The 14,000-nt window shown below is 34.6% G+C and overlaps 1 protein-coding gene across 2 annotated transcripts in view; it reads left to right on the forward strand.

Moving 5' to 3' along the window:
• The first annotated feature begins 2,137 nt into the window (after nt 1–2,137).
• The window catches only part of LOC138713832 (glutamate receptor U1-like), a 56,825-nt gene continuing 44,962 nt past the window's right edge, over nt 2,138–14,000 (forward strand). Inside the window, exon 1 of one of the 2 annotated variants that reach the window (XM_069846274.1) lies at nt 2,138–2,331. The gene's annotated coding sequence lies outside the window, so the exon portion shown is untranslated. Of the gene's footprint in view, nt 2,332–6,076; nt 6,326–14,000 lie in introns of those variants that run through there. The other variant, XM_069846273.1, reaches the window with a different exon arrangement.

The raw sequence follows: 14,000 nt of genomic DNA on the forward strand, positions 1-14,000 counted from the left end.
ATAATAATAATAATAATAATAATAATAATCTATTTTAGCTGGCAGAGTTAAGGCAGTAAGGCCTTCTCTTCCACTCAACCAGCAAAAAGTAGGGGAGAGTCGGGTAGTATCGGACATCGGGTAATATCGGACAGTGCGTTTCTTTCATCTACCACCATATGGTAGTACCTGAATGACATGGTTACGTTTCTCTATGCGACATCACAGAAACGTAACCATGTCAATCAGGTACTATCATCGTGTGGTAGATGAAAGAAACTCACTGTCCGATATTACCCGATGTCCGATACTACCCGACTCTCCCCTATATATACATACGCATGAACTTACAAGAATTCAACAATTGATTTAGATGAGAGTTGCATGTATACAAGAGTTATTTACGAATTAAACAACAAAATACTATGAACTATTGATTAAACACTGAAATACAAACTGTGTAGCAGAATTAAGCTAAAATACATAGAATGTTAATACATTTCAAATAATATTAGATAATAAGAAAAAATTAACTTAGCAGATACAATAATAATAATAATAATAATAATAATAATAATAATAATAATAATAATGATAATAATAATAATAACTATAATAATAAATTTTAGCTGGCAGAGTTAAGGTCGTAAGGTCTTCTCTTCCACGCAACCAGCAAAAAGTATACATACATATGTATGAACTTACAAAGAATTCAACAATTTGATTTAGAAAAGAACTACATGTATACAAGAGTTATTTACGAATTAAACAACAAAATACTATTAAGTATTAATTAAACACTGAAATACAAACTATGTAGCAGAATTAAGCTAAAATACATAGAATGTTAAAATATTTTCAATAATGATAGATAATAGAAAGAGATTATTATGAGACAATTTTGAAAATACAGCACTATCAGGATGATGTCTAAAGAAAGAAGTAACAATGTAGTCAGTGATAGTTTAAATCAGTATGATTGGAGTGAAATGATAATAAGGTTATCTCTTAAGCTGTTTTTAAAGGTGTTTATTGTCTTGCAGCCCCTAATACTTTGTGACAAGGAATTCCATTGACGCGAGGTGGATACTGTAAAAGATGATGAATAACAAGATGTTCTATGAAGAGGTATACTTAGCGTGCCACAGATAAGTGATCTGGTATTTACGTTATGGTTAGAGTATAGATAAGAGAAACGAGACGAAAGGTAATTTGGTGTTGAGGTGTGCAGAATTCGAAAGAGCAAAGACAAAGAGTGTAAAGTTCTGCGTTCTTTAAGTCGGAGCCACGAAAGACTTGTGAAGGACGGTGATATGTTATCATATCGTCGGATGTTGCACACGTATCTGACGCACATATTCTGAGCTCGCTGTAACTTGACTGACAGTTCAGAACTTAGGTCACTTAACAAAACGTCACAACTTAAAATTTAATTTGTCATACGTTAAAAGTGTTAAAATTGTTAAAAAGATATTTACCTATGACAGACGGTCCGTTTCGACGCTATGTGTCGTCTTCAGTGTCTCTTGAACCACACTGAAGAAGACGACACAAAGCGTCGAAACGGGCCGTCTGTCATAGGTAAATACCTTTTTAACAATTTTAACACTTTTAACATATGACAAATTAAATTTTATGTTTTTAACAAAGTGTTAACGAGAACTTTAATCAATGAACGTCACAACTATTAATGTTTTCCTTCTGGCCATAAGCTGCGTTAATATCAGAAGGTTCAACTCATATATTTGTTCAGTTATTTCATTATTTTCTGCTATTTTTCATCTCAGTTTTGTTCTATTTTAACAGAAATTAATAGAGAGAAATCGTTTATTATTTTCTGAAGCTCCCCGGGTGCAATTTATAATATCTCTAAATAGCATCTGATCTTCAATGAATGAGATATTGTGCAAAATGTAATCTGATATTTTAATTCCGCCTGGGACACTGTGGGTTATCATTGGCACTAAAAGCTCTCAAGCATAACAGATGTTTTATAAATGCCCCACGTCTATCATCAAGTCGCCACACCATGACAGTGGCATTGTCCGGCCTTGCCACTTATCTGTTCTTCCGGCGCGGTCACTCCAGCTCTACACGCCCGGAAAAAACAAAACTACTACACAGTCCGTTTGTTTCCGGATTGTCGATGGAGATTACACGCTTGTATGTTGGTACCATTCGCATTGGGGTATGTAGATGGGTACACTGGTGTTCAACGATACATGATGTAGAATTTTCTGAACGTGACGAAACATATTCTGTAACAAAGCAAGAATCCTACGGTGACGAAACATACCAGTGACGAATCTGATCGTTACGAAAACGCCTAAACCCTAGTACAGAGAGTAAACCGTAAGTAATGCCATTAATTTCAGGGGGTTATTCTTTGAGACATTTCAAACAAAACAGTTTAATACAAATTTGCTTGTTTTTACTTCTTTTCTGAGATAAAAATTGTTTCATATGAAACATTTCAAGTTTACTTTAGTTTGATCATCCATTTCTTAACCACAAACAACACTCATAATTAGGGACCGGATTTTTATGTAATATCAAGGTGTGAAATATGTAGGGGAGAGTCGGGTAGTATCGGACATCGGGTAATATCGGACAGTGCGTTTCTTTCATCTACCAGCATATGGTAGTACCTGAATGACATGGTTACGTTTCTCTATGCGACATCACAGAAACGTAACCATGTCAATCAGGTACTATCATCGTGTGGTAGATGAAAGAAACTCACTGTCCGATATTACCCGATGTCCGATACTACCCGACTCTCCCCTACATATTTATGTGAGAAAAATAAGCTGAATATGTACCAAAATATGTAAAATCATGAAAATATTATTAATATCAATATCTGGCAGGTATAGGATAGGTAAGACTCTCCAGTTGTGATTTCATAGAGGACCCGACTTTTTTACGGCATACTTGACACATTACTATTTTTCCATATGTAGTGAAAGCTTTTCCCATCGCAATCCATGATTTTATTTTTGTTGTTACTGTTGAAGATATAGGGGCCATTTTAGTTAGTTAAAAGCAGTAGATAAACTCACTTGCACTTTATAGGTACTGTAAGTACTAAAACTAGAGAACTGAGTGAAATGAATGACACAACAGTACTGCAAGCACTGTTTCGCTTTACTGGATTAGGAGAAAATAAGAGATGTGAGACATATGCATTTTAGCTGCTCCCTCTAAGAAAGAAGTACCTAATAAAACCTCAAATTATAGGCATTTACAAACTGTTATTTGAAAAGTGACATTCCTTTCTTATTCAGAAGGGTAGGATTATTCCAGCCGAGAACCATACTTTCTAATTGCACGGAAAATCCCATTTCCGTATAGGTCTACTAAATTTAAAATAAAGAGGTCAAGCAATAACCTGAAAGTCTCATATCAGACTTGTCACGGGTTTTTCCTGGAAGGATTAGGAAGAGGGTGGGTAAGGTTGCAAATTGCATGGGAACGGCTTGTTAAGACGTGTGCAGAACAATTATAGTTCGAGACAAATCATCGTCCTCGTCCCACTCCACCACATGAAGGCAACACCACTTTCTGAGTGATTTATACAATACAAGGTAGTTGTATGAGAAAGGTTTCCTTTTGTTCACTCATATTTACAGTGGGCGGTATGGGGTGAGTGCCTCTATTACTTCCTGGAACTAAGGGCGTTATGTTTCGTCCCGAAATATATCATTTCTTGGGTAGGTAAAAAGGCTTTTTAAATCTGTGTATTTCAAATTGTAAACTTGTATGTACGTATTTATTCACACTGCAATGGGTATATACCCGGTGGCAGTGGTAACTAATTACACTCAATAAAGACAATAATAAACACAATTAATAAAAAATACAATTAATAATAATACTAATAATTAATACTAACAATAATTAATAATAATAATAATAATAATAATAATAATAATAATAATAATAATAATAATAACAGGGAACATCCTAAATTAAATGAAGCACGATCAGTTAAAATAACATTTAAAGTAAATCTAATTTGTATCTTAAACCTATGTTCGAACTAAAACCCACGAGTATGACATGTTCATATCTGCACAAGTACCTTTCAACACTACACTCATTTCGCTGTCAACTCACTCACTGCACTGGAACTACGACACATTTCACTGATCCTATCCTGATTTCATTAACACTTCAAAAACATTTCACTGTTCAAATACTTTGCACTGCCACTGTAAACTATAAAGCTTCACTGACAGGAACACGTTTCACCTACTCAACACACTTCACTGACACAACATAATTCTTCACTGATAGAACACTTCAATAACAAAATATCAATTACACCCTTTAAATACTGTGTATAATTATCGTCTATTAGTAAAGTCCTTAAGCCTTTTTTTTAAATACATGTTTGGTTGTTGGTAAGGCCTTTAGTAAGTCTGCAGATAAAGCATTCCAGTCCCTGATAGTACGATTGAGAAAAGAAAACTTTCCAGTGTCCGTCCTCTGTCTTCTTTCCCTCAATTTATAAGAGTGGTCGTTCCTTGAAGAAGCTGAAGTTTTCTTTTTTGCTTTCAGAGAAGTAAAAATGAATAAAACTCCTAAATATGTAGATTTATGTAATACCAAGCCATAATATGTAATGTGGGGTAAATATGTAAAAATATGTAGTATCAAATTTTAATATATTAATGGTAATTACAAGATTTGCAAAGATTTGTTACTTATATACGGTTAGGGTGAAAGAAATATAATATGTAATTACATAAAAATCCGGTCCCTACTCAAAATAAACTATCCTTACTAATATTATCGTCCAGAACTTTCCTAAATCATTTTCTAAGATTTAATATTATCATACCATGCTTTTTCGCTTTTTTATTCAGTTCGTGTGCTGCTTTTGCAGATTATTTTGACTACTGTATTATACTCCTACTACGTCATACTACTTTTAACCAATAAAACGGTACGAAAGGACGTATTTCAACCAATCATGGCTGCTTATCGCACAATTTCATCGCGTCCCTAGCATTTGTTTAATTTTATCGCGTCCCTAGCATTTGTTTCTTTGTTTGTCAACATTTGAAACTGCGCTGGTCTGGACGTCAAAAAAAAAAATATATATATATATATAATTACAAACCACTCCAGTCGATGCACAGCAGTTTCAAATATGATTCGCATTGGCATTCAAGAACAACAATTAATAAAAATCACTGATCATACCTATGCATCTTCTGAAATCGGATTTACAAATAAATGAAGAGCACTATTCGGAAATCCTGAATAAGTTGAATACACCATGTAGGCCTAAATCAACGAGTTCCACTTCTATTACGCACACGTCCAATATAACATCAATTGAACCACCAACCACATTCAAATTTGAAAATTTTACATTCAATAATTATTCCTTTTAAAATTATTCATTCGGAAATTCTGAATAAGTTGAATACACCATGTAGGCCTACATCAACGAGTTCCACTTCTATTACGCACACGTCCAATATAACATCAATTGAACCACCAACCACATTCAAATTTGAAAATTCTACATTCAATAATTATTCCTTTTAAAAGTATTTATTTTTAATTTTTTATGTCATCGTCGTTAATTAAAACTTTTCTAACACTTGTGTATATTAGTTAGGTTATGTTATAGCTTCTGCTATATGATATTATGGATAGCCACGTATCAGAGATTGTTTAATATTAAGATTTATTGAAAATTATCTGTCAAGTGACGTTGATTACTGGGATTCGGATAATTGAAGTGGAATGTTGCATTTTAATAAAAATGAAACTGAATCAACAAAGCCTTCTTAACTAGTAACATTGCCATCGTGTATATAGATCGACAACTTCTCGACGAGAAGGCATTGCTAGTAATCATAACTCACTACTGCCATCTAGCATGCATCTAGCGTAATATTTGTAATGTTGAGATGGTACAATAATACATTTGAAGACAGTTGTATTTTCGTAAGTCAATTAATATTTTATTGTATTGGAGTACTTTGTTACTTCTAATCTTTATATACTTTCTTCTAATCGTGTAATAGTCAATTAAATCCCACTCGAGTTTTGATTTTCTCTAGATAAATCAAAACGTCTATGAGATTACTGTTGAGAATCAGCTATAATGAACTTGATGGAAAACACAATGAATCACCAAACGTTTTTGAAATCTCGCTCAAGAGGACGTAGAGAACCGGTGTGTTAGGATGGATGCCTACGCTCTTTTGAGGGTGTCTGTCTTACATTCGCCGAGTGGCCTGCTAGCCAGCATCGAAGCACGAGCAATCAACCGCATAACCGCATGCGTATCTGAGGCGGAAGTGCGTTCATTACGCATTTCAAGGTGAGGAAGTCCTGTTGGTAGCTGCGGGCAGTACCGGCGCCGAACAGGCAGTCCACTCCAGGGGGTAAGTATCCGGGTCAGTCACCGCCCCCTTGACTTCCTCATTGCCCAGCAGCGGGGAACGAATGCTACAGAGAGCGCTGCCTCTCTACAACAGGAAGGAAAGAAAGAGTGCTTTACTTACTTATGGCTTTTAAGAAACCCAGAGGTTCATTGTCGCCCTCACATAAGCCCGCCATTGGTTCCTATCCTGAGCAAGATTAATCCAGTCTCTATCATCATCAAAGCTCGGAACTTGGGGACTTGGGTCGTGTGCATGGTAAGGCTACAGGTACAGCGTACACAAAGCTCACGCTGCAAGTGCTCAGGGACAGTCGTGTGTACTAAGAAAGTGGTCACATATACGGACGAGGAAACTGTGTTATGTTGAAGCCAATGACAATTAGAGAATTACAAATGAATGGTCTGTTAGAGGAATTAGAAAATATGTGTTATTCGAATGGGTATTATAGAAGTTTGAAAGTATATTTTTTTTAATTTTAGGTACAGAATTTCGTGGAGGAATTCGGAGTAGATACATTATTTTCTTCGAATGGAGAGCTTATATTTTGTAAGTTGTGCCACACACAAACTAAAGGCTGGAAACGGCATTCATTGAAAGACATTGCAGTCCCTTAAATTGGTGGAAAATTGGTCCATAGCCATGGATCAAATCATCGAGGGACCTGCCTTAGTAGTGACACACAAATTGAAAACTATTTTCGAGAAAAATTTAGGATATACTTATCTTTCTCAGATATGAGATCAGCTAGCAACTGCTGAAAATCGAACAAAAAACAGTGACAGTTAAAACATTTATTTTAAGTTTGCTCCCATCATTTCATGTGACGTGGAATAAGTTTTTCTCGTTTCAAACCATGTTTAACTAAAAGGCGAAGAAGTTATGGGTTCGAAAATCTTCGAATGTTCGTAGTCATACACTGTAATAAAATATACAGAGCAGAACAGTAAATTTGATATATTGCTGATGTTTATTTTTATTATACATGCTATAAAATTACGTGTTTCGACTTACCATAATACTATCAATATGTTGTTCCAGCCAGTAACCACTTTTCTAGCAGACCTGACAGTACCTCCGTGCGGGAAGCGGGAGTTTGTTGACATTGAAGTCCGGTCGTTTAGCCGCGTGCAAGGACTTAAGTCCCCAAGTTCCGAGCTTTGATCATCATATCCCACCTCCCTCAAGTCCATTTTTATATTATCTTCCCATCTACGTCTCGGCCTCCCTAAAGGTCTTTTTCCCTCCGGCCTCCCAACTAACACTCTATATGCATTTCTGGATTCGCCCATACGTGCTACATGCCCTGCCCATTTCAAACGTCTGGATTTAATGTTCCTAATTATGTCAGATAAAGAATACAATGCGTGCAGTTCTGTGGTGTGTAACTTTCTCCATTCTCCTGTAATTTCATCCCTCTTAGCCCCAAATATTTTCCTAAGCACCTCATTCTCAAACACCCTTAACCTATGCTCCTCTCTCAAAGTGATAGTCCAAGTTTCACAACCATAAAGAACAACCGGTAATATAAGTGTTTTATAAATTCTAACTTTCAGATTTTTTGACAGCAGACTGGATGATAAAAGCTTCTCAACCGAATAATAACACGCATTTTCCATATTTATTCTGCGTTTAATTTCCTCCCGAGTATCATTTATATTTGTTACTGTTGCTCCCAGGTATTTGAATTTTTCCACCTCTTCAAAGGATAAATTTCCAATTTTTATATATTCCATTACGTACAATATTCTCGTCACGAGACATAATCATATACTTCGTCTTTTCGGGATTTATTTCCAAACCTATTTCTTTACTTGCTTCAAGTAAAATTCGTGGACAAAAGTCAAATTTCCACTTGTTAAGTTAAGCATAGGTGAATAGGAATTCATGTTCTTTAAAATTTGGAGAATGGTGTGAGATGAAGCTTCTACTGTTTCATCAGCGGCAAGCTATACTTAGAAGGGTATGAACAATGAGTTCTTCCTAAACACTTCTCGCTCCTATTTAGTCGTAGAGAGAGAGGCTTACTATGTGGATGAATGAGCCAATTGTTAGTGATTTATTGTGTTGTGAGATATGTAGTTTGTCCAGATAGGTTAGTCCTTACTAATGTAACTCCAATTTAAATTTAGCAAAGTATTTTTCTTCTTATATTACGATTTAAATATTACAATTGAAAAATATATTTGTGCAAGAACGTGCGTATTTGCTTGCTTTCCACACAAAACCAATACGCGGTAAGTGTGAAATACCACATTCAGTATTCCCAACGTAACACACATAACAATTTCTCTCTTCTTACCGCTTAAGACACATATTGATTTTACTGCTTTAGGCTTTTAACATATGATTTTTAGAGACGTTTAACATAGTAATAATTATAAATTGGAAACTTACCACTGCAATTTCACCTACAGAGGTGTGAAAATTATTAGAATAATCTTGATTTTAAAGTTTTTTTAATAGTTCCTTTACAAATATTCATTGAATTGATGAATATTGGTATATAATATTACTATACTGATGCAGGATATAATTACTACTAACAATGCCGGAAAGCATTGTTGTACATTGGTATTTTTCTTATTTTACAATTGTTATGGGAATTCAGAAATTATTATATTATGTTGGCGGAATTGGAAACATAAAAAATTAATTAAGAAATGCTTTAAACAAATTGTTCTTTGCGTTTACATTGTTGTGAAGGTTCAAATGAACGTATACATCTGTTTTGTGCATATAATTTTTTATGTTTCCAATTCCGCCAACATAATATAATAATTTCTGAATTCCCATAACAATTATAAAATAAGAAAAATACCAATGTACAACAATGCTTTCCGGCATTGTTAGTAGTAAATATATCCTACATCAGTATAGTAATATTATATACCAATATTCATCAATTCAATGAATATTTGTGAAGGAACTATTAAAAAACCTATAAAATTAAGATTATTCTAATAATTTTCACACCTCTGTAAATTGCACTGTTAATTATTGTTTTTAAATATTTGCAAAAATTAAGTAAACTCTACTACTCCACTAAAGTTATTGCATTCGTGATGCAAGTAACATTAAGGAAGCCGTGAAAAAATTAACAACATTCCAGATGCCGATGTTATTACTGCAATATGTTGTATAAATAATATTGTTAAAATATTAAAATGAAAAATAAATCATTACATAACCTTACCGTTTGTTTTAAGTTCGTATTTATAGACTGGGAGAAAAAAAAGACAGACGTATATCACAGCCTGCTGCAATATAGTAAACACAGAAAACATTTTATAGCAACAATGTTGAAGAGAGATATTTTTGTTTTCCAAAATTGCCGTCATTGAACAGAAACCAAGATGGAGATTTCATTGCAACTAATTAGAAATTCCTCTTTCAGGTATGTAATAAACGATCTTCGCACAAAATAATGTACGATACACGAGCGGTATGTTTGTTTTCATGAAAACATCAACATACCGCTCTTGTAACGCATATTACTATTGTATTAAAGTTCTTCGAATATAAAGTGAGTTTCAGTATACTCGGTTATGTACGGTAACAACAATTCTTTTACCATTTCTTACAGCATCATTTAGAGTGTTTAATCCTTGTTTTAAAGTTTGCACGGTCTTGCGCATTTTTCAGTAATTAATTTTTTTTTTCCAGTGATGGGACATATGGTAACGCGGAGGCAACTATGTCATGATTTCCTTAACAGCAGAAAATAAATGGAATAAGGAAGTTTTCAATGACTATCTGAGTGTTTAGACCTACTAAATTATTCACAAGAGATCGAATATAAAGTTAAAAATGCACTGGACACATTGTTATCTAACCTTAACAATCTCAACGTGGATCATAACTCAAATCTAGTAGCTGAACAAAATTAATACCTTCTCTCCTATCTAACAGATTTTTATGAAACTTTATACCGACGTTACAGGTAGCAAATATATTTTGTCTACGAAGTTTGATTATGTTCCTACAAAAGTAACTGTCCCTTTACAGTGGTGAATTAAGACAAAATTAATACCTTCAGTCCTATGTAACAGATTTTTATGAAACTTTATACAGACGTTACAGGTAGCAAATACTTTTTGTCTACGAAGATTGATTATGTTTCTATAAAAGTAACTGCCCCTTTACAGTAATGAATTTAGACAAAATTAATACCTTCTCTCCTATGTAACAGATTTTTATGAAACTTTATACAGACGTTACAGGTAGCAAATATTTTTTGTCTACGAAGTGTGATTATGTTTCTATAAAAGTAACTGCCCCTTTATAGTGGCAAATTTAGACAAAATTAATAACTTCTCTCCTATATAATATATTTTAATGAAACTTTGTACAACAATCAGGCCTACAGATAGCATACAGATGTAATCAGAGTTTGTACACAAAAGATGTGCTACCTGTAACTCCTGTACAAAGTTTCATAAAAATCTGTTAAGTAGGAGAGAAGTTAATTTTGTGTAAGTGCACCTCCTATAAAGGGGTAGTTCGTCTTATGGAATCGTAAATATAGTTTGTACACAAAAATATATGATATCTATAACTTCCGTACCATGTTTCATAAAAATCTGTTACATAGGAGAGGAGTTATCAATTTTGTCTAAAATCACCCCTATAAAGGGGTAGTTCCTCTTACTCAAACGTAATCAGACTTTGTACACAAAACATATGTGCTACCTATAAGATCTATACAAAGTTTCATAAGAATCCGTTGAAATCCAGAGAAGTTATTAATTTTGTCTAAAATCATCCCTATAAAGGGGTAGTTCCTCTTACTCAAACGTAATCAGACTTTGTACACAAAACATAAGTGCTACCTATGAGATCTATACAAAGTTTCATAAGAATCCGTTGAAATCCAGAGAAGTTATTAATTTTGTCTAAAATCATCCCTATAGAGGGGTAGTTCCTCTACTAAAACATAATCAGACTTCGTACACAAAATATATGTGCTTCCTTCGAGATCTATACAAAGTTTCATAAGAATCCGTTGAAATCCAGACAAGTTATTAATTTTGTCTAAAATCACCCCTATACAGGGGTAGTTCCTCTTACTAAAACATAATCAGACTTCGTACACAAAATATATGTGCTACCTTCGAGATCTATACAAAGTTTCATAAGAATCCGTTGAAATCCAGAGAAGTTATTAATTTTGTGTAAAATCACCCCTATAAAGGGGTAGTTCCTCTTACTCAAACGTAATCAGACTTTGTACACAAAACATATATGCTACCTATGAGATCTATACAAAGTTTCATAAGAATCCGTTGAAATCCAGAGAAGTTATTAATTTTGTGTAAAATCACCCCTATAAAGTGGTAGTTCCTCTTACTCAAACGTACTCAGACTTTGTACACAAAACATATATGCTACCTATGAGATCTATACAAAGTTTCATAAGAATCCGTTGAAATCCAGAGAAGTTATTAATTTTGTGTAAAATCACCCCTATAAAGTGGTAGTTCCTCTTACTCAAACGTAATCAGACTTTGTACACAAAACATATATGCTACCTATGAGATCTATACAAAGTTTCATAAGAATCCGTTGAAATCCAGAGAAGTTATTAATTTTGTGTGAAATCACCCCTATAAAGTGGTAGTTCCTCTTACTCAAACGTAATCAGACTTTGTACACAAAACATATATGCTACCTATGAGATCTATACAAAGTTTCATAAGAATCCGTTGAAATCCAGAGAAGTTATTAATTTTGTGTAAAATCACCCCTATAAAGGGGTAGTTCCTCCTACTCAAACGTAATCAGACTTTGTACACAAAACATATATGCTACCTATGAGATATATACAAAGTTTCATAAGAATCCGTTGAAATCCAGAGAAGTTATTAATTTTGTGTAAAATCACCCCTATAAAGGGGTAGTGCCTCTTACTCAAACGTAATCAGACTTTGTACACAAAACATATATGCTACCTATGAGATCTATACAAAGTTTCATAAGAATCCGTTGAAATCCAGAGAAGTTATTAATTTTGTGTAAAATCACCCCTATAAAGGGGTAGTTCCTCCTACTCAAACGTAATCAGACTTTGTACACAAAACATATATCCTACCTATGAGATCTATACAAAGTTTCATAAGAATCCGTTGAAATCCAGAGAAGTTATTAATTTTGTGTAAAATCACCCCTATAAAGGGGTAGTGCCTCTTACTCAAACGTAATCAGACTTTGTACACAAAACATATATGCTACCTATGAGATATATACAAAGTTTCATAAGAATCCGTTGAAATCCAGAGAAGTTATTAATTTTGTGTAAAATCACCCCTATAAAGGGGTAGTGCCTCTTACTCAAACGTACTCAGACTTTGTACACAAAACATATATGCTACCTATGAGATCTATACAAAGTTTCATAAGAATCCGTTGAAATCCAGAGAAGTTATTAATTTTGTGTAAAATCACCCCTATAAAGTGGTAGTTCCTCTTACTCAAACGTACTCAGACTTTGTACACAAAACATATATGCTACCTATGAGATCTGTACAAAGTTTCATAAGAATCCGTTGAAATCCAGAGAAGTTATTAATTTTGTGTAAAATCACCCCTATAAAGTGGTAGTTCCTCTTATTCAAACGTAATCAGACTTTGTACACAAAACATATATGCTACCTATGAGATCTATACAAAGTTTCATAAGAATCCGTTGAAATCCAGAGAAGTTATTAATTCTGTCCATCTAGATTTGCGTTTTTGCACACTGTGCGACGGTCCTAATAGTGATTCGTGACGTATGACAAGCCTCCTTTAGTTGTTTGCGGCTGACGTATACGCTACGTCATACAATTGCACTCCAGGATTGCGTGTAATGCGCCCGTCCTTGTGTCTATCTCATGCATGGTTAGAGCCACTAACGAGCATGTTTACGTTCTTTAAAGGCGACAAAAAATACCAAATCAAATTTCAATACAACTTAGGTCTAGTTTCTCACTCGCTTTCGATCATTGTACAGTTTGCTACATAACGTACTAAGCTACTGAACACAACACTCGCGCCATTCTAATTATTGCTAACATTCTCATCGTGGTAGGCCTACCACCACCGCCACCACCATCACCATCACCACCACCACCATCATCGTCATCATCATCATTACATTTGTTATCATGTAATTTTCTCGTTCATGGATCGTTAACTCAGCGCCCTGTTCCTCCGAAATATACAGGGTGTTTCCGAGATGGTGTTACAAACTTTCAGGGATGATGGCGAAGGGCACATGTATCAATTTGAGATAAGGAGCCATGGACCGGGAATGACTGAGTCGAAAGTTATAAGCAAAAATAGTTGTGTGGATATGGAATTGTAATTTCGCACCACGTACCCTCCTTCCCTTAACCTTTGGAACAGTCGTGGAAAGATGGTATGGGCCGGATATCTCCTACGTGGGTACTTGTCGCCGATACAATATGTGAGCTTGTCTACTGTTCCCATTGGCTCATCCGTATTCGAAAATCAGGTCTGCTTATTCCGCTCTCGTGTACTCCTCCATTTCACTAGGACTGATCGACTGGACACTGCAACTTGTACACATACACTGCTGTCTACAGACGTGCATATCAGGACCGACCATGTCCG

The sequence above is a fragment of the Periplaneta americana genome, chromosome 14 (genome assembly GCF_040183065.1).
Source record: "Periplaneta americana isolate PAMFEO1 chromosome 14, P.americana_PAMFEO1_priV1, whole genome shotgun sequence".
Lineage (NCBI taxonomy): Eukaryota > Metazoa > Arthropoda > Insecta > Blattodea > Blattidae > Periplaneta > Periplaneta americana.